Source organism: Perissodus microlepis, chromosome 3, assembly GCF_051167445.1.
Source record: "Perissodus microlepis isolate ML-2025 ecotype Zambia chromosome 3, ASM5116744v1, whole genome shotgun sequence".
NCBI classification, from domain to species: Eukaryota; Metazoa; Chordata; class Actinopteri; order Cichliformes; family Cichlidae; genus Perissodus; species Perissodus microlepis.
In genome coordinates this window covers 23,690,765-23,711,402 of record NC_140463.1, presented here as the reverse complement: position 1 = coordinate 23,711,402, position 20,638 = coordinate 23,690,765, and the positions used below count along the sequence as shown (strand labels likewise).

Here is a 20,638-nt window from a genome sequence, read left to right as displayed (position 1 = left end):
TATACTGACTTCATTCTTGGAAATGCCTGTTTCCTTATTTTTTTCTGGATTAAGATGCTCAGCCAACATGAGCAGGAAATGCCAACACCAACAGAAAAAAACTCAAGTGAGGTACGATAGCAACCTCTTTCTTCTCCAAACAGGACATTTGGGTCCGCACCCATCATCACAATCAACACTATCATCGCTGTCCGACAGGCCCCCGCCTCCCTCCCATATGTTCTGCTCCATTTGCTGCTCATGTTGGCGAGTATGCGGCGGGAAATCAATAACTTCCTGCTGAAGGAGGAAATTGTACTAAATTTAAGTCTGCAATGACGTAAGCTTCTGTGGGTAGACAACCTATTTGTGTAAGGGTTTAAATCAAATAAAAATAAATAAATAAAGCTAGACTGAAAGGCATCTAATGAGCATCACACCAGTGCTTTTCAGGTATAGCAGTGTTTCATGCTAATTGCTAACCTCAAAATCTCATGCTAACGTACACGATGGTGATGTTAACATCGTCAGTGTGCTAAAGTAAACCATGGTTAATACACACTACCAGTCAAAAGCTTGGACACACCTTCTCATTTAATGTTTTTTCTTTATTTTTATGACTATTTATATTGTACATTCTCACTAAAAGCATCAAAACTATGAATGAACACATATGGAATTTTGTAATAAACAAAAAAATGTGAAATAAGTCAAAACATGTTTTATATTTTAGATTCTTCAATAACTGATAAGTGATAATAGTTAAAATCAAATTTAAAATCCTGCTCCTCACATACAAGGTCTTAAATAATCAGGCCCCATCTTATCTTAATGACCTTGTAGTACCATATCACCCTATTAGAGCACTTCGCTCTCGCTCTGCAGGCCTACTTGTTGTTCCTAGAGTATTTAAAAGTAGAATGGGAGGCAGAGCCTTCAGTTTTCAGGCCCCTCTTCTGTGGAACCAGCTTCCAGTTTGGATTCGGGAGACAGACACTATCTCTACTTTTAAGATTAGGCTTAAAACTTTCCTTTTTGCTAAAGCATATAGTTAGGGCTGGATCAGGTGACCCTGAATCCTCCCTTAGTTATGCTGCAATAGACGTAGGCTGCCGGGGATTCCCATGATGCATTGAGTTTTTCCTCTTCAGTCACTTTTCTCACTCACTATGTGTTAATAGACCTCTCTGCATTTATTATTAATCTCTGGCTCTTTTCCATGACTTGGCTTTTGTCCCCTCACCCCAACCAATCGTGGCAGATGGCCGCCCCTCCCTGAGCCTGGTTCTGCCAGAGGTTTCTTCCTGTTAAAAGGGAGTTTTTCCTTCCCACTGTTGCCAAAGTGCTTGCTCATATGATTATTATTGGATTTTTTTCTCTGTATGTATTATTGCAGGGTCTACCTTACAATATAAAGTGCCTTGAGGCGGCTGTTGTTGTGATTTGGCGCTGTATAAATAAATGAAATTGAACTGAATTGAATTAAATATGTTTTAGATTATAACCCAAAGGCAACTGATTCGCCATTCTGTGGTTAAATGTAATTTATTATTATATAATGTTCAGAAGTCTCCATGCTAATTTAAATGTCTGCGATTCCTCATTATGTATCCACTGTTTTTTTTATTTTTATTTGAATCCATCTCTTCAAATCTGATTATTGGAAGCATGTTTGTCCAACAATTACAAGAAGATGCCGAAGAAGACTGAAAAAACAAGGACACACATCCTCTACTGTGCTTTACTGTGTAACAGACCCTGACTGTTTCACATGTTAAGTTAGAAAAAATGGAAACAGCAATGTACAGCACCCAGGCTGAGCCATTAATCAGCAGCAGTCTTGTTTGTTCTCATCTCGTTAAACATGGTTTCACATCTTCTTTCACTCACAGCAGTGAGGCCTCCCCAGAGGGCAGAGGAAACAGGAATCTTTTTTCTTTTTTTTTTCCAGGAAATATGATGTAACTGCCATCTGTTTTTGGAGACTGTATGTCATACGTTTGCCGTTGTTGAAATGCACTGTAGCATGACAGCGTACAGCGAAACGTTTCATTTCTGTTCTTCATATGAGGCATTCAGTTGTAGCACCTTGATCCACTAATTTGTTTTATTTACTGTGGCAGTGATACAGGAAGGAAAAGGAAGGCGAAATAAGAAGAGAACATGACAAAAAGCAATATTTTTGGACTTTTACACACTTTCGCATTTAAAGGATTCACTAATATACAACCCAAAGTTACTAAAAATAGAGCAAATGATATATAGAACGCAGACTTCCTAAAGGGGTTTAACACAGAGATTTGGTGTTTGTGACCACAGACTGTATATAAAGGATGGAGATATCCTCTCCAAAGTTGTCCATTGTTCAGTGAAGTCCTGTAGAGCTTCAGGCCGCTGAATAAACCATCATGCTTTATTCAGTAACACATGTGATTAGCATACACCCATCAGGAAAGTGTTTACTGTAGTCACGGAACAAAAGAGATAAAAGGCTTTGTTTCCACTATAGACTTCTGTACAATCACACTTAAGTCCCGCCCACACAGGAAGTGATTCAGCTGTCCAGGATCACTTTTAGTCACCGGTACACATTTCAGGCTCCTGGCAAACTAGGTAACCCTCTAAATGTATTTACCCTCTTATATGTCAGTCAACTCTATCCTGTGGTCTCAGTGATGAATGACTTGCTTTTAAAGTTGGCAAAATGTTTCCCAGCACTGATTGTCATTTAAATTTGCTGAATGTCTCTGAGTTTCTGTGGTCAGTGACTGCCACATTGCTGCAAACTGCTTCCTGTGTGAATAGTGCTTTATAGTTTTTGTCCATATTAACCCTTTAAAGCCGGTCGGAGCGGGCACGCTCCGTTTTGCGTAACTATTTTTAAATCCCTGTAGAACCGGAACCGCGTAAGCTAGCGCAATAATTTGTTTTGCATATGAAACCGGAGGAGTTGTACTTGCATCTTATGCCATCAGTTTGCCCTAGGTCACGGTTTCCTTCCACATATCGCTTTGCAAATATTGCATAAAAAGCGCTTGCAGGAACAAAAACATAATATTCCAGAAACACGCTTTGCCGATCTGATCAGCTGTTCGTAACACTTCCCACATTGAAATAGACGTCAGTGCGAACGATCGCATGTCCGCCATTACCTGCCTGAAACCGGAAGTGACGTCATTTTCACGGAAAATGTAGTTTTTTACTTGTAGGCCTTAAAAGCCTTTACTGGTGTTTTTATAAGTCATGTTTGACTTCATGCTTTTCTGAATAGTTTCTGGGATGCTTAGAACTCAAATTGCACTGCTGGAAATAGTTTATTTTGATGCACATGCTGTTTTCTTTGCAAATTTGCATCATAGGATTGTTTTTCATTTTTCCTGCAGTATATAAAAATTGGTGTATCTCAAAAATAAAACTATGAAGACACTCAAAATAAATTTCCTGTGGTGGGAAACTATTTTTTGCAACTTTTATGTATTTAAAGTTTTGAGGGATAAACCTCATAAATTTCTCTAACTAGAAATATATGTAAAAAAAAAAAAAAAACAATTTTCAATTATTTTGTAGTTTATTGCACTTTTTTGCAAGTTATGTAACTACTATGCACTTAATGCATACATATTATTAAAATATAGGCTATATCAGTTGTATTGATGTATAGCAACTTGAAATGCTCCCAAAAATGGCACTACAGCATGTAAAAATATAAAGTAATCTCTGGCGGACTTGGTTCTATGGTAGGTCTTAAAGGGTTAAGGAATCATCCCCTGCTCGCTATTTGAAACTGCGTTTTTTTTTGCTTATACTTGTGTTTTTTATTGCTTTTGGTCTGATACAGCAACAAAGTCTACATTAGGAAGCAGGAGATAGGTGCAGTGGAATAATTTGTCCTTCATCCATACAAAACAGTTGATCAGTAGATGTTTTATTATACCTTCTTTTATGCACAGGTTGCATTTTCATAAAATTTACTGTTTGTTTCAGTTAGGGCTCCAAAACAGCTTTCCTGGAGTACTTGTAAAGTACTGCTTTTGAATTTGCTCTTATAACTAAAAAAAAAAAAAAAAAAGGTTTTCCATGTACACCAATGAATATCCAATAAAAATCCTATTTTTTAAACTCATTTTTTTGTTTAAAAAAACTCATATTTTTTACTTTTAGCTGAATTAATAAACTCACAACGCACCCAGACGTTTATAAGAGCAGATATTGAAAAAAGAAATCTATGAAGGAAACATTAATCTGCAGATATGTCCTTGTAAAGCTCTCAGTTTAAAGTAGCACACAGCATAAGAAACACATACTGGCCTCTAGACTTGAAGCAAACCACAACATTTCAGACCTAATGAAATAATTGCAGATCAGACGATGAACACGAGATAAAATTAATTTTATTAAACCCAAGTGTGAAATCGTAGTTTGGTCCATTAATTCTCAATCTTAGTGGTGAATATAAAAAGGCAGTTTTATATACTGTAATGCTACAAAACTGTAATATATTCAGAAGAAAAATGAAGGAAATCCTCCCAACCTGCTTTAAATTAAGAGCTAAGTTAAAATCATACTTGAGAAACGTGGCTGTGACATTTCTATATCTGATGGGTGGTTTAGACACTTATTACTATTCCCCTGTTGAGACACTTTATATAACAATGAGCCTATTATGTAAAGCTCAGAGTTGCTTTTTCTGTATTTTTAGCCCACTGCAGATTTTTGCGGGACTGCAATCACTGCTGCTCTTGTAAGACTCAAAGGAAAGCTGACACGAGTCGGCCAGACTAAGAAAAATAATGGTAGCTGCGCTGAGTTTGGATTTAATGGGAACATTGAAAGGAAGACGAGAGTGTGTGATCTGTCTGCACTCACTGAGAGAAAAAGCCAAAAACCACCATCTGACAACCGAAACCCACAACATGAAACTAAATCTAACTAACCGTAGAGAAAGCGTGTCAGGTTATACCTGGAGCAGAGGCCACAGTTAAAACACAATTTCACGACAGTTTGCTCTTTTGCATGCAACACACTCTGAGACAGTTTGTGAAACACTGACAACAGACACATTCACAGCATTTCTTCTGAGGAGGCTCAGCTTTGAAATATGGAGCAATGCAATTTTTAAAAATCCAAACTACGAGCTTTTTTAAAACCTCACCAAAGCAGTTTTGGTGCCTAAACCCAACTAGTGCGTCGAAATGAAAGAAAATACAAGGGTTCAAATAACAGCAAACTCCCCTGAATGACTGATCAATGACTTGTGCTGCCTCCTGCCTGTGGATGTGGATGCTTTATTTATGTGGATGCTTTGTTTTTCCTGTGAGGTTACAAAAGTACATTTTAAAATGAAACTGAAACAGTTTTTAAAGTGTAACCAGTTGTGCAGCCATGAATAACCTGCTGTTTTTTGTTGTGGTATTTTATTATATTGCTGTCTGTGGCCTGTGGCGCTTTGCCTGTTTTTACTTTGTAGTGTCTGATAATTTTATTTATTTATTTAGGACAGTGCATGTTAATGAACATAAATGTAAAAAAAAAAAAATTACATGAATGTAAACATGCCAGATTATAGCCAAAGGCTAATTTCCATCTGTTGTCCTTAAACATAAAAAAATAGACATAATAATTCATAAAAATTCATCATTCATTCATAATAAAAACTCCATCACCAAACTTACACATACACACCATTCTGTTCCCAAATAAAACATTAAAACTATACAACTCATACATGATCACACACTTGATTTGTCCATAACCAGTTTTTAACCTTTGCCTTAAACAAATTGAGTGTAGAGCATTCTCTAATGGGTTGAGGAAGACTGTTCCACAGATGGCCACCCTTAACAGAGAGGACGTTCTGCCCAAATGCTGTCCGTCTGTGGGGTATAAACAAGTCTCCTCGGATTGTAGCTCAAGTGGTCCTGTCTGAGCTTTCTTTATGCCTAATGAACTGCTTTAGTTGTGGTGGAGCAAGGGAGTGTAAGACTTTATATATTAAACACACTCTTTTAAGTTTCACTAAGTTATTGAAGTTCAGTAATTTATGTTTTTTTAACACATGACAGTGGTGGTGGGAAGTCGGTTTTTTGTCAAGTAGTTTTAAACTTCTTTTATAAATGTTTTCAATAGTTTTAAGTGTTGTTGGACAAGCAAGTGACCAGGACGTCAAACAATAGTCTTTATGAGAGATGATCATTGAGTAAAAATAAGTTTTTGCAACATTCATATTTAAATTATTACGTATATGATTAAAATTTCGATTATTAAATTTAAGTACCTGGGACACTTTATTTATGTGACTCTTGAAGGATAATGTTGGGTCTAGAATGACCCCAAGATATTTAAATTCTGGAGCTAATTCAAGCTCTATTCCATCCAGGAATATGTCTGACTGCTTCAAGTTTAAGGGGCGTTTTGAAAAATACATACAGACAGCTTTTGAGGTGTTCAACATTAGGCATGAGTCCTCCAGCCAGCTATGCATTAATGCTAAAGCAGCTGTAAGATCTTTTGCCACCTGCTGGACACTATTTGCTTGCGTATATATAACTGCATCATCCGCATACATTTGAGCAAATATATTTGGACAGACTTCAGGTAAGTTATTGATAAAAAGAGAGAACAATAAGGGCCCAAGAACAGATCCTTGAGGAACCCCTGTATCACAGTCTAAATATGGAGATTTAACCCCATCCAACACCACACACTGTTTCCTGTGTGAGAGATATGAGGCAAACCACTGAAGAGCCTGACTGGAGATATTAAACTGAGTCAATCTGGACAACAATATCTGATGGTTTACAGAGTCGAAAGCCTTCTTCAGATCTAAAAATACAGCTCCAACACAGGGACTCTTGTCCAGCAAGCTCTTCAAGTTCTCCACTAACATACACAGGGCAGTATCTGTGGAGTGATGTGCCCGAAAGCCAAACTGCAATGGATGTAATGAGGGTTGGGTGTTTTCTAGGTGAGCAGTGAGGAGTTTAACCACCCACTTCTCAGCTATTTTAGATACGACCGGGAGTATGCTTATGGGGCGATAATTAGCCATGTCAGTCTTCACACCTGCTTTGAAAATTGGTGTAACTGCAGCAATTTTCCAATCTGTTGGAACAATGGAGTGTTGGAAAGACATATTGAAAACATGAGTTGTTGGACGTACAAACAAATCCATATGTTCCTTTAGGAAATTTGTGTTAATACCATATACATCAAGTGCTTTTGATTGTTTTAAACCTGTAATTAGTTTAGCAACTTCAGTGTCTGAAATATGAGTGATGGTGAACAAATTTTGACCAGCATCATTCACATTATCAGAGCATACGACTGAGTCAAAGCTCTGACTGATCTCCTTAACAGATGAGATAAAGAAAGTGTTTAAGTTACTGACAATAGATAGAGGCTCTCTAACAATAGAGTTATTTACATAAAGTTCAATTGTATTTTTACTTTTGTTTGAATGACGGCCTAGTAATTTATTTAAGTGTTGCCAGATAATTTTACCATTACCTTTGGCTCTTTCAATTATATTTATAAAAAAATTTGCTTTGGCCTGTCTCAAACTTCTTGTTACTTTGTTCCGCATTGAAGTAAATCTCTGTCTATCCAGAGTTAGACCTGTTTTCAGGAACTGCTTTAGTAATTGATCTCTTGTTTTCATTAAATTCTTGCACTCTTTGTTTAACCAGGGCAAATTAGATGTTGTCTTTATTTTTTGTTGACCTCTAATGGAGTATGTTGATATAACATCCTTAACAATGTCAGTGAAGTGACTGCTGCAGAATTGTGGATCATCACTACACAATAAAGGCTCCCAGTTAACTGATGCTAATGCTTCTGCTACATTTTGTCGCTGACTTCTTGGTATGAATTCATAAAAGGATCTCCTATTAGATGAACTTTGAAAGTCATTCTTAACCCGTGATTTTATAAGTTTTCTAGAAAATAATATAAAATTGTGGTCTGAAATACCAGTGATAAAATTATAAGATTTAATAATTCGCTCGGGCTTATTACTGAAAACCAGCTCTATTTTAGTTTTAGAGTGTCTTGTTATTCTTGTGGGTTGTTCAATGTGTTGAGTAAAGTTCAAAGTCTCCATTTTGTCCTTGAGTGTTTTTCTGTCCTTTTCACAGTCCCAGTTGACATTAAAATCTCCCATTACAATTATTTCATTAGACTTATTATTTATAGCATGATATTTAAGTAATATCTGTAGCTGTTCATAAAAAATATTCTTTGCGGAAGGAGGGCGATATAAACAGATCAACGTAAATGACATTTCTGGGGAAAGAGTGATTTTAACAGAAATATGTTCTATTTCGACATCTATTGGTGAACTAAGTAAAGAGCAATCCAGGTGTTTTTTTACATACACAAGTATTCCTCCTCCTCTTGTTCCAATTCTATCCCTTCTGAATACTGTGTACTCTGGAAAGACAACCGCAGACTCAGGAGAAGAACTTGTGAGCCAAGATTCAGAGATACCCAAAATAGAAATATTGGAATTGCTTAGAATATGTTCCAGTTGCTCATGCTTTGGTAACATACTGCGAATGTTAATGTGTCCACATAGAAGCCCCTTTGGTTTATTTTTAGTGTCCCAGATTACTTTAGCCTGATTAAATGTCTTACAGATCTTTGTTCCTCTGTAAATTTTAATAGCAGGATTTATTGTCCTTTTGTTGACAATGCTATGAGCATTTAATGATGAGAAACCCTTTACCGGAGACTGTAGTTTGGGTACAGCAGGTGGGGGCCCAGGCAGCCGAGATGGAGGCCCAGGCAGCCGCGTTGGGGGCCAAGGCAGCCGAGGTGGAGGCCCAGGCAGCTGAGGTGGAGGCCCAGGCAGCTGAGGTGGAGACCCAGGCAGCTGAGGTGGAGGCCCGAGCAGCTGAGGTGGAAGCCCAGCTAGCTGAAATGTAGGCCCAGGTAGCTGAGGTGGAGGCCCAGTCAGCTGAGGTGGAGGCCCAGGCAGCCAAGACTGAAACCCAGGCAGCCAAGACTGAAACCCAGGCAGCTGAGGTGGAGGCCCAGGCAGCTGAGGTGGAGGCCCAGGCAGCCAAGATTGAAACCCAGGCAGCTGAGGTGGAAACTCAGGCAGCCGAGGTGGAGGCCCGAGCAGCTGAGGTGGAGGCCCAGGCAGCTGAGGTGGAGGCCCAGGCAGCTGAAATGTAGGCCCAGGCGGCTGAGGTGGAGGCCCAGGCAGCTGAGGTGGAGACCCAGGCAGCTGAGGTGGAGGCCCAGGCAGCCGAGGTGGAAACCCAGGCAGCTGAAATGGAGGCCCAGGCAGCTGAGATGGAGGCCCAGGCAGGCCTAGGCTAACTAGGCTAATTAGTTGTAACCAGTCCAAATCACTGATGTGTGAATTAGGTCCAGGATTTAGTTCTATATCACCAGCCAAAAGTAGCATCAGAACAAGTTTCATTATCTCCAGCGACAGTTGTGGTATATTTGATTGTTCATGTTTACCTGGGGGTGGTCTAGCATGACCAAAATCCAAGAATCTTGTGAACAAAAGATGTTGACTCCATTTGGCTGGGAAAGTGGTATAATTATCCAGCTTTCTTGGACATGTCAAACTCCACAGAAGATAAAAATGTATAAAAACAAAAAGACAAGTTGATGTCAAGATCCAGGGGTTTTTAGATGGTTTTTTAGGTGGGTTTTTTGGCAAACGCACAGGACCTGCCAAGCTGTGTGTCTGCACCCTAGCAGCCATCTCGAGAATCATGTGTCATGAGTCAATGTGTTTCTAATGTGTGTTTGTATGTGTAGATTGCAGATGATGTTGATTTTCTTTGTGTGTTAAAGACCCGACTAGAGACGGGCAATGCTAACTAGCTAAAAGCTACAAACGCCATGGTGTGCTGTGTGGTTAACGTGACATACTTGTCCTTATGTGAAAATAAACTAAACTGCTCTGTATAGTGTAAAAAGAGGGAAATCGTTCTATGAATCCAACTTCAACTTTTGTAAGAATATCAGAATTTGCTGTGAAAGTATTACATCCAACATGGGAGGCTCTTTTTTGTTTAATATACTTGTATTTTAAATTGATAAAGTGATTGGATTCACTGTTTGGAGGTTTAGACACCAAAATTAGTTAGTGAAGACTCCCAGATTAACTTAATTTTAAAGTCATGGTGACTGATTAGAGAACTGAATTCCTTTATTGTCACTATACCCAGTAAAATGAGATTCAATTCCAACCTTTCCATAAATGCAAGCACAGTACACTAAAAACCCATACTGACAGGGGCCAGTGATAGGGGCCTAGGCCTCCTACTAGGTAATCCTACATCGCTTTGTTCTCAAGTTATCACATTCAGATTTTAGGGAAACTAACCTTGACATCGAAGTCACCGAGATTCGAACTCATTTGAGATTTTTAGCAGATGCACCGATGGTATCAGTTTGAAACTCCGGTGTCACTTTGCTCTCAAGTTATCACATTCACAAACTTGGGTGTCCACACTGCCCAGCCAGCAGTCTGACAGAAATCACCCGCATCAGCCTTTTACATGTGAGAGGTAAAAGGTGAAAAAGTAAATTAATAAAATCTCTCTGTGAGCAATGAAGAGATGCTAATATCCTAAAAGACAATACAAATATACAACATAAAAGAAAACAGGACGCAATATGCAAATGCACACAGTGAAAGTTGCTCGAGATTTGTCTCTGATTGTGTGGTATGTCAGCAATTTGTGGGTCCAAACATTTCTACTAAGATGACTTGATGGAATAAAACTGTCTGCGCCTTGAGGTTCGAGTATCAGAGACTCTGATAGACTTTGCTGGATGAGAGAATTTTAAATAGAAAAGAGCACATGAAGAAAAACTAAATACAACAAAAAGTCAAATTTTATTGCTGTTTAACTTTTTTCCACAATGATCAATCCTTAGCAACGATCCCTTTCTCAGTTTTTTAGCATTATTTAGTTTCAGCTCATACAGCCGTCTACTGTTCAGCTAGAAAAATCATTATGTAGAAAAACTATTAGACACTATACTAGAACATCAAATCAATGATGGGGTAATGTATATAAAGTACCTGCAATCAGAGCCTGGTCTTCTGTATTTACCTTCATATTAAGTAAATTAACACAGAGCATATGTAAGATCCCAACCGAGGGCATTACTACACTGCCTGAACCAAACTGCGTTGGTAAGTTCATGATTTTAAAAAGTGATTAAGGAGCATTAAAGACTACAAATTACGTGCTTTTCACATAATTTCAATTTTTTAAATTTTTCTTAAAAAAAACAAAACATATACAAGGATGTTTAGGGTTAAAAACAGTGATACTGTAGTGATCTCAAACAATTATGTATCAAGTATGATACATTTGCCATTACAGGGTTAGTCTTTGTTGAAAAATGGTTCCAAAAGAAAGTTGTGCAGATGTTGTAGACTTCAGCACAACTGTCCATCTGCTTAAACATCACCTGGACATCTTTGTTGGATTTTCTAGTGACGGAGTTCAGAAATTTGTTTATAATAACCTTTCTCTGTTTCAAAGAAAATTACATTAAAAAAGAAATCTTGTTTGAGAGGAATGTAAGAACACCAAGAATAAAATGCACTCTGCAATGGTGACTTGAACTTCTGACCTTCCAGTCTGTCTAATTCTTATCGTCTTGAGCTAGTTGATCCTTAACCCCTTAAAGCCGGTCGGAGCGGACACGCTCCATTTTGCATAACTATTTTTAAATCCCGGTAGCACTGCAACCACGTAAGCTAGCGCAATAATTTTTTTTGCATATGAAACCGGAGGAGTTGTACTTACATCTTATGCCATCAGCTTGTCCTAAGTCACAGTTTCCTTCCACATATAGCTTTGCAAAAATTGCATAAAAAACACTTGCAGGAACAAAAACATAATATTCCAGAAACGCGCTTTGCCGATCCGATCAGCTGTTTGTAATACTTCCTACATCCATCAGCGCAAAGTATCGCATGTCCGCCATGACCTGCCTGAAACCGGAAGTGACGTCATTTTGCGGAAAAGTAGTTTTTTACCATCAGGGCCTTATGAGCCTATACTTGTGTTTTAGAAGTTATGTTTGACTTTATGACTTTCTGTGTCGTTTCTGGGATGCTTAGGACTCATACTGCACTGCTGGAAATAGTTTATTTTGATGCATATGTTGTTTTTTTGAAAATTTGCATTACAATATTTATTTTCGTTTTTCCTGCAGTGTATGAAAATTGGTGTATTTCAAAAATAAAATTATGAAGACACTTAAAATAAATTTCCTGTGGTGGGAAACTAGTTTGTACAACTTTTTTGTATTTACAGTTTTGAGGGATAAGCCTCTTAAATTTCTCTAACTAGAAATATATGTTAAAAAAACCAAAAACGATTTTCAATTTTTTTGTAGTTTATTGCACTTTTTTGCAATTTATGTAATTACTATGCACTTAATGCAGACATATTATTAAAATTTGGGCTATAATGGTTGTATTGATGTAAATCAACTTGAAATGCTCCCAAAAATGGCACTACAACATGTAAAAATATAATATAAGCTCTGGCGGACTTGGTTCTATGGTAGGTCTTAAAGGGTTAATGCTTTCTTTATTGCAATAATCTGATCTTCAATGCTTCGTAAGACACTGTCTGCCTGAACTGCTGTTGTACATGGAAACAGCTTTAACATCTGGTGGTCTACAGTTCAGTTTTTTGCCATGATTCTTCAACCAGCTTTGATGGGTGAGTAACATCATCGGAGGGACAGGTTGTCGTCACTGACAAAGGTTAAAGGATGTGTCAAACTCTCTGACCCCACCAGCTCTGGACCCAGACATCTATCTTGGGATAAAAGCCATGTTGGGATGTGGGCACCATCTGGGGACGGGTGGGGAACGTCTGCAGGGAATAGACAGGAAAATGTGGAAAATACCAACTGGGGCTCTTTCATGATTTGAGCCTTGCTGTCTCTGACGTGAAACATCCTGCATCCTCTGACCTGATACTGCAGTGCCCCAACAGTCATGTGATATCAGCAGTTTATCGACGTTTTCTTTTCTGAACCTGGTTCACCTCCTATTAGCCCAGCACATAAAAGCAAATCCGGCACAGATTTTTATCTGAATTCAATACTTCTTTATCCCCCTTCTCAGAATAAATTCCTGAAGAGTTTGACTCTCATCCCCTCCTCGTCTTTGACAAGTTGCCCGTTGCTTGTGTAACAACACTAAGTCACATTAAGAAGCGGATTTTTGAACAGATAATACTCACTTGAAATGACTGGGGCCTGAGCAAAGCTCCTTAAAACCAAGAAAAGTGCTCGCAGCAGATTTCAATAAGCAAAGATTTAAATGCACTGGGTCATGCATTGGCTTCCAGTATTATCTATTTCAAAGGTTACCACATCCATATAAGAAATTTAAAAAAGGTGCTTTGCAAAGACTTGGTAGGGACTGAAATATTTTTCAGCGTCAGTGATTACATGAACAAATGTAATGATAGTGATGACATAATGGGGATCTGGAGGCAAAAGCTCCTTCTTAGGATATTTATTGGTTTTAGCCTCATCAGGGTAACTGTTGAGACCACCAGTGTCCATTCAAGGAATCAAGGAACCCACTCAAGGATATCTAACTAATGTCTTATATGTTATAGTGCAAAAAAATATACTGACAGCAAACATTACCAATACATTTATAACTTCTGAGAGAAATCTGGCAGGCAAGAGGAAATAATACATCTATGATTTAAATAATAACATAAGAGTTGTCCCAAGACCAAAGGATGAAACACTACCCACACATGGTCTAGATCAGCAGTGCACAACCTTTTTTTGTGCCATGGACGTGTTTAATGTCAGACAATATTGTCACGGACGACCTTTAAGGTGTCGCGGATGAATACAACAAAATAAAATGACACGACCAAGACAAAAACTGTATCATTTTGTAAATATAATAATAAACGCGAAATCACGGTGTAATTGTGAAACTTTATTAGCAGCGTCCTCCTGAAATGCGCCAACAACATTGAGAGTAACATCCTTCTCTCTGCCCCTTAATGCTCTCTGGTTGCTATGGTAACGCATACATATTTCTTTCAAAATAAGACGCACAACTACAACACGGGAAAAGACCCAGGGAAACCGAGTTAACGATAAAAACCCTGAAAAAGATCAATTTCACACCCAAGCCTCAACTCTCGCAGACCGGCCCGTGGCCCGGGGGTTGGGGACAACTGTTCTTGATGTCAAAGACATTTAATGTCGTGGGCCACACACAGCCCACTTTGATCTTAAGTGGGGTGGACATTGAAACTATAAAATAAATAAGTTAAACTACAGAAGAAGTTCCGATAGTTCATTGCTCAGACTGTCCTCTAAAATAAAGAAATATTGGATACAAACATTGGATCTATATTAAAGAAACACTGAAACATTAATTCACTGAAAACACTTTTTAAAACTATAGTAGTGGAAAAACTTGCTTTTTAAATGGTTTATCTGTTACTTAGTAGTAATATTGGGTTGTCTTTATCAGTATGAAGAGCTGTAAAACGTATGAAAACATAGTTTAGATCACACTTGGCCCCGTGAGGTTGAATTGAGGAAGTATTTAGGGAAAAATTGGATTTTTAAAAAAAAAATCTTTCTGGATGAGTGAATAAGGATCCATGAGAGCAAAACTATTTTTTTGTAATTTTCTTGATGTTCAGCTGACAACTTTCATGACAAAAGGGGAACTTTCAAATTTTTCACGTCCACTTTAAAACCTTCTCATATTGAGATTACCATTATTTTTCCAGTTTTAGGTCTCTCTTCAAACTCAAACAAATAAATATTATCTAAAGTCCCATTTAAAATCCCACGCAGCAGCTCTGCTTATTCAGCGGTGTCTCTGAGTCACCGCTTCTCTTGGTTTACGAACAACCATCGAGCCTCCAGGCAGCACTTGAGCCCGCCCACTGTGTGAGCTGAGGTGCAAAGCGATCCTCCAGCCTCAGAAGTCAGTAAATCAGTGCGAAGCTGGCATTCGTGGTCCACCAACAGAAAATCCATCATAAAGTTTAAACATCCAGAGAGAGCTGCCAGGGCCAACAGATGCACACGGGCCTATACGCGATGATGGATACACGTGGACAGTGCGAGGAGCCACTGAGAGATGCCAAGAGTGAAATCATAGCTACAACTTGAAGGTGAATTCAAAACAAAGTGGACTTCTTTTTACAGACTGTATAAACAAAAAAAGACAGAGAGAGAAGGAGGAAAAAAATATGACGAGAGGTGTTTCCACTGATTTCTCTGCAGCTCCTCGCCTCAGATTTACAAAAAGACAAAACCCTCGGAGGCTTAAGAAGTTGGGAATCCTACGGTTTTCCTGTCATAACTCAACAAAAGTCTTCCAAGGACAAGAGTAAGCTGTGGGCTTACTGAGCGCACAGGTTAAGTAACATGCACACACAACACTGATGTTATCCATTGTTTCTGGGGAAGGTGATGGCAACCTTTCTGTTTGTGATTAATAAGCCTCTGAACCACTTCCCTAGCTCTGCGCTCTGGAAACACTTCTTATCACTCAACTCGAGTCGAGAAGAGTCACCCCCGAGGATCTGACGATACAGGCTGTGAATCCACTTGAATCAAACAGACTGAGCTGACACAACATGACACTGATGCAGAAACTTCACAGGGTCATTTATCAGTCAGTGCATTATAAATGCTGCATTCGTGACTTTCAAAAATATATTCTTAGTATTTACAGATAAGAGTATGTTGGACTCAGATGATGTAAGTTTACTATATGGTACATATATTTACATAGATCTCAATAATAAAGCTTAAAAAATCTGAGAAGGAAATAGTGCATATAAATAATGCAACACTATATAACTTGCTTTCACCCCTAAACTATATTTCAAACTGTGCTGAAAAGGAAGCAGGTTATAAATTATACTTAAGCAAAAACCACCTGTAGTTTGCTAAAACAGCAAATGTTAGTCAAACAGGATTAAGCTCTGTGATGTCGAAGACAGTTCTAGTGAGTGTTTATGTCATAATAAGTAATGTATTATTAGTTCAGGATAATAAAATAGTGCGTCACATATTTCAAAGGACAGTAATGAAGCTCTTAAAAGATTTATATCTTTCAAATCAGTCATAAAAACACGAGCATGTCCAATTTATCGGCAGGAAATTACTGGCCTATTTGCTGATTATTATTTGTATCAGCAAAACAAGGGAAAATAAATGACTGAAAAGATAAAAAAGGGAAGGAAGAAACACCCTTCAACCATGGCGTGAGAGTTGATGTAGCACAGTTTGTCCACCAGAGGGTGCTCTGCAACTTCCCTGTTCGCGACACGTGTTTGGAACGCTGTAAATGCAACATGCAGCTGATCCGAGCAGAGTCGCCCAGAGCGTAAAAAGATTAAATAATAATTACACAAAAGAAAGGTTAGGAAAATCTGGTTATGTTTCGTGTCACTGAAAGAAAAAAATATCAGAATATCTGATTTTTAAATCACGAACATCAGTATTGGTATCGGCCTTAAATATCCTATAATATTGGTTGGACTTTAATAGTTTAACTGAGAATTTCCAAAACATTAAATTTTACTTTTTAAGAGTTCTATACCCAAATCACTCTCTTTGCTCCATGTGACTGTAACATGGCAAGAAAACATCACTACTGTGAATCCTGAGGAAAACTAAATTATTTTACAACTCAATGTGGTGAGAGGCTCTGTTTGATAAACAAGCTGAAGAAGCAATACAAAAAAAGGGAACAGAATGTCCTTCATATGATGTAGGATTAACTTGTGAAATACTAAAGGAAACCAGATTTTCACTATGGAGACACATCAACCCATTCAATGCCTCAAATGTTTTGCAGGAAAAACAGGAATAGCTGCACACAAACACTGAATATTGGTGCCACGTTCAAAGTCATTTAAAACACATTTTCATCCCCATTGTGATGCTCGGTGTGAACTTCAAGGTTCAAGTTTCTTTATTTGTCACATGCATAGTTATACAAGTATAAACCCACTTCAGCAGGTCATCCTGACCTAAACGCGCTGAGTTGGTATCATGTGATTGATCTGATACTTCAACTGCTTGCGCTATCAAGCAGTTGAACGCGAGTACCCAATAAAGTGACCAGTGAGTGCATGTTGACCACAAAAACAGTGTTGCAAAGAAATGCCAAATGCTGTTGATGTCATTTAGAAAACAGTCTTTTCATCACAGTTTGTCCATCAGAGAGTGCATCCATATGTTGCTTTGTTTAACCATAACGTCTCCCACAAAGCCTGCACACAACAGATACCCATTAACTCAAATTATAGACGCCATTTAAAACGTTTCCTTTTGTCCCTGAAGTAGCTAAGTGTTTAAACAGCACTAGAAGAATAACTATCGCAACAACACTAAAATTATGAACAGACAGATTAATGACAACTGAACCTGCAGCTGGAAGTGGTCAGCGTCACTCCGGTTATATAACACCGACCACGGCTGATGAGAGACTGCAGACTGTTTATGAGGACAGCCTGTAGGCGCTGGCACTCACTCGTGCATCACTGCTGCAGACATGCACATGCACACAGACGCTGGAAGGCATGCACGTGCAGGAAAACGCCGAAGGCATCACCAGAATACAGGCTATTTTTGTTTTCACTCATCTTTACTGAATCATGGGAAAGTGGGTGATTGACCACGATGTTAAACATTTGAGCTTGAACTAAACTCTGTGGTCACTGTAAACTGTACGGGTGCAACACATACAAACACATGTATACCCACTAAGTAACAATTTCAAGAAAACTAAAGCACGCTCAGTGACCAGCTTCTTCCAAAACCTCTTTTTGCACAAGACTGAAAGGATGTTTTTAATGACGCTTATATGAACTATATGAACTGACTTCCTGTTGAAGCCAGGTCCAATAGGCACCAAGAGAAATAGAGCTTTTGTTAGTTTTGCATTGCATTATTCAGCTCCTGATGTTTCCCCATTGATTTTACCCTGAAACACAATCTTTTCCTGAACCTCACTAAGTAGTTTTCCGTGTCTAAGCCCAACTATAGAGTGACAGTGACAAAACAAAAGTTAAAAACAACTAAAGGAAATCTCTTTAACGTCTCCTACCTCCTGATTCAGACTTCGTCTCTAATGCTGGAGTCACATTATGAAAAACATCCTGTTGTTGTCCTCAAGTCAACTTTTGTGTATCAAGATGGTGATAAAACAACAATAAGACCGAGTGAGCCCGATATCAGTTTCTAATTGATTAAGGTCAACCTGTCAATTACAGCTGGACAGCGTGATTAACTGTGAAAAACAGGTAAAAATTGCAAATCCACAAACACAGAAATCCCCATTCCTCATAGCAGTTGCTGCAAGCAAGTGATTTAACTGACAAATGACATAAGTACTCAACATTTACCAATTACACAGCAATTATTTGCAAAGCTTAGCCAGTCTGTCTGATTGTAGTTAGTCCCAGTTAAACCACGATTGCTTGGAGACAGGTTGCCTCCCATCAGCTGACTATGTAATTGGGTTGTGATTACAAGTGGTTGCCAAAGGGTGACAGCAAAAAAAAAATTAAATACAGTCTCTTTTCTAGTCTGACTTTTTCTAGTTGCAAGGAAGTTCAATTCAATTTAATTTTATTTGTATAGCATCAAATCACAACAACAGTCACCCTCAAGATGCTTTATACCAGATGACCCCCTATGAGCAAGTACTTGGTGACAGTGGGAAGGAAAAACTCCCTTTTAATAGGAAGAAACCTCCAGCAGAACCAGGCTCAGGGAGGGGCAGCCATCTGCCGCGAGGACAAAAGATAAACACTTGCAGTCATTTTTTACTGTAATGTGACTGAGCTGAAAAATGGGATTCCTGGCACAGTCATTGTTGACGACGTCAGCCAAAGAACAACTTGTGAGTACAGGAGACGTGCAAGTAGCTTCTGACGAAATGGCATTGTTACAGCGACTCTTTGTAGTGATCAAAGACATATTTATGACCTACTTTTTGAGTCTTAATAGGCAGAAAGAGCCTTGCATCTGATAGGAAGTTAGCATTATTTATCATTAATGTGAAAAATTTAGAGGAGACTTCTCCTTTAATGTCATGGGTCCTGTTGGGAAGTCGGACAAGTACAGACGAGACAACATTTTGCAAAAAGTCTTCCCTCCTCCAAAATTCATTTGGCAGTCTATTATAATTGTCTGGAGTATAACTTATGAGAACTTTCCAAAATTTTGTCTGATTCTAAAGGAACAACAGAGAAACTGCTGAAGTAATAAAGCAAGACCAAAAGACAGCTCTGAAATACAGCGGTGAAGATGATTTAAAACTTTAGCCAAGACTTTCCAAAGCCTCTGGAGAAAATCAAAACTCCTGCTGTCATGCAGTGATTAAATTTATTGAAGTTATTTGAGGTTATTTAATAGCACTTCAGCTATTATACTAATTTTCTCAACCTTTTGCAGCTCAACAGCCAGACTGTATTTCATTATATTACAGCTTAAGGTGGTCAAATTTGTGAGTTTGCAGGTTGACATGGAGATCACGGTGAAACTAACGCAGCAAAGAAACTGGTGGTTGGTGTTGAAAAGCCGTACACATCACACCCTCGCATTTCTCCACAGTTATCAGAAATCACTTGCCCTCCAGTTATACTCATGCCCAGTTAAATCATTAGTGGTATCACAGTAGCATGGGGCAAGCAGAACTCACTACCCCAAGTTGGAGGAGGAGCCCTGACAAGTCTGGAATGAAAAGTTTGTTTTTGTTTGCATTTTTTTTTTCAAAGTAATTAGTCAGAATTAAATTGCCTGAATAAATTGGTTGGGGACTGAACTTTGATTCCAAAACACAGTAGAGACTCTCATTTATCCCTAAAAAAATGAAGTAAAATTCACCCTGCATTCAGACTTGCCTATATGGTTGTTGCCAATTTATGTTATCCAGGTGACAGCTAATGTGCACCTTATCAAAAGAGAAAACAAACTAAGGAGGCCAAACTGTTGGAAGCCAGCTGTTAACATCTTTCTTTAAAGGTGATCAAAGGATGACCGATAGCTAAACCATTCGTAACCTCTCAGCAGTCGATAAAGACAGTGGGAAAATGTCAGATATGAGACTATATCTTACAATAATCTTCAATAATTCACAAAAATCTGTCTCTCTGCTAGTTTGTTTCTTTGTCCCCCAACTCCTTCACCACAACCAGGAACTGAACATACAAACTTGGTACACAGGTACATCTTAGGCTCCTGAAAGTTTTTAACTGAAATATCCCGTTTTTAACACCTATTGAAAGTATTGTAACATCCAGTTTATATCCACAAAAATTTTGTTATACAAGACACCATGTTTCCTAGCAACTATCTAAAATGACCCATTTTTTCCATTTATGCGTCTACAACACTTTATAAAAGTATTATATCATTTTTATTTTAGAACAACATTTATATCCACGAAACATCAATTATATGTGATAATTTCAGATGTCATCATCTACCTATAGCAATAGGCTAAAATCGCTTGTACTATAATTTATATAAGCACCTTACAAACCCATCAAATTATTTTCATTTCACAACCAACAGCACTAACAGGCCAAACAACACTCGTGCTTGTCTATTAAATTTACAGAGTACAGCATAATACCATGAAACT

The 20,638-nt window shown here is 38.3% G+C and overlaps 1 protein-coding gene across 2 annotated transcripts in view; it reads right to left on the bottom strand.

Annotated features, from left to right (window-relative positions):
• arhgap36 (Rho GTPase activating protein 36) overlaps positions 1-20,638 on the bottom strand; it is an 85,912-nt gene that overhangs the window by 60,525 nt on the left and 4,749 nt on the right. The gene's annotated exons all lie outside the window — the stretch shown is intronic.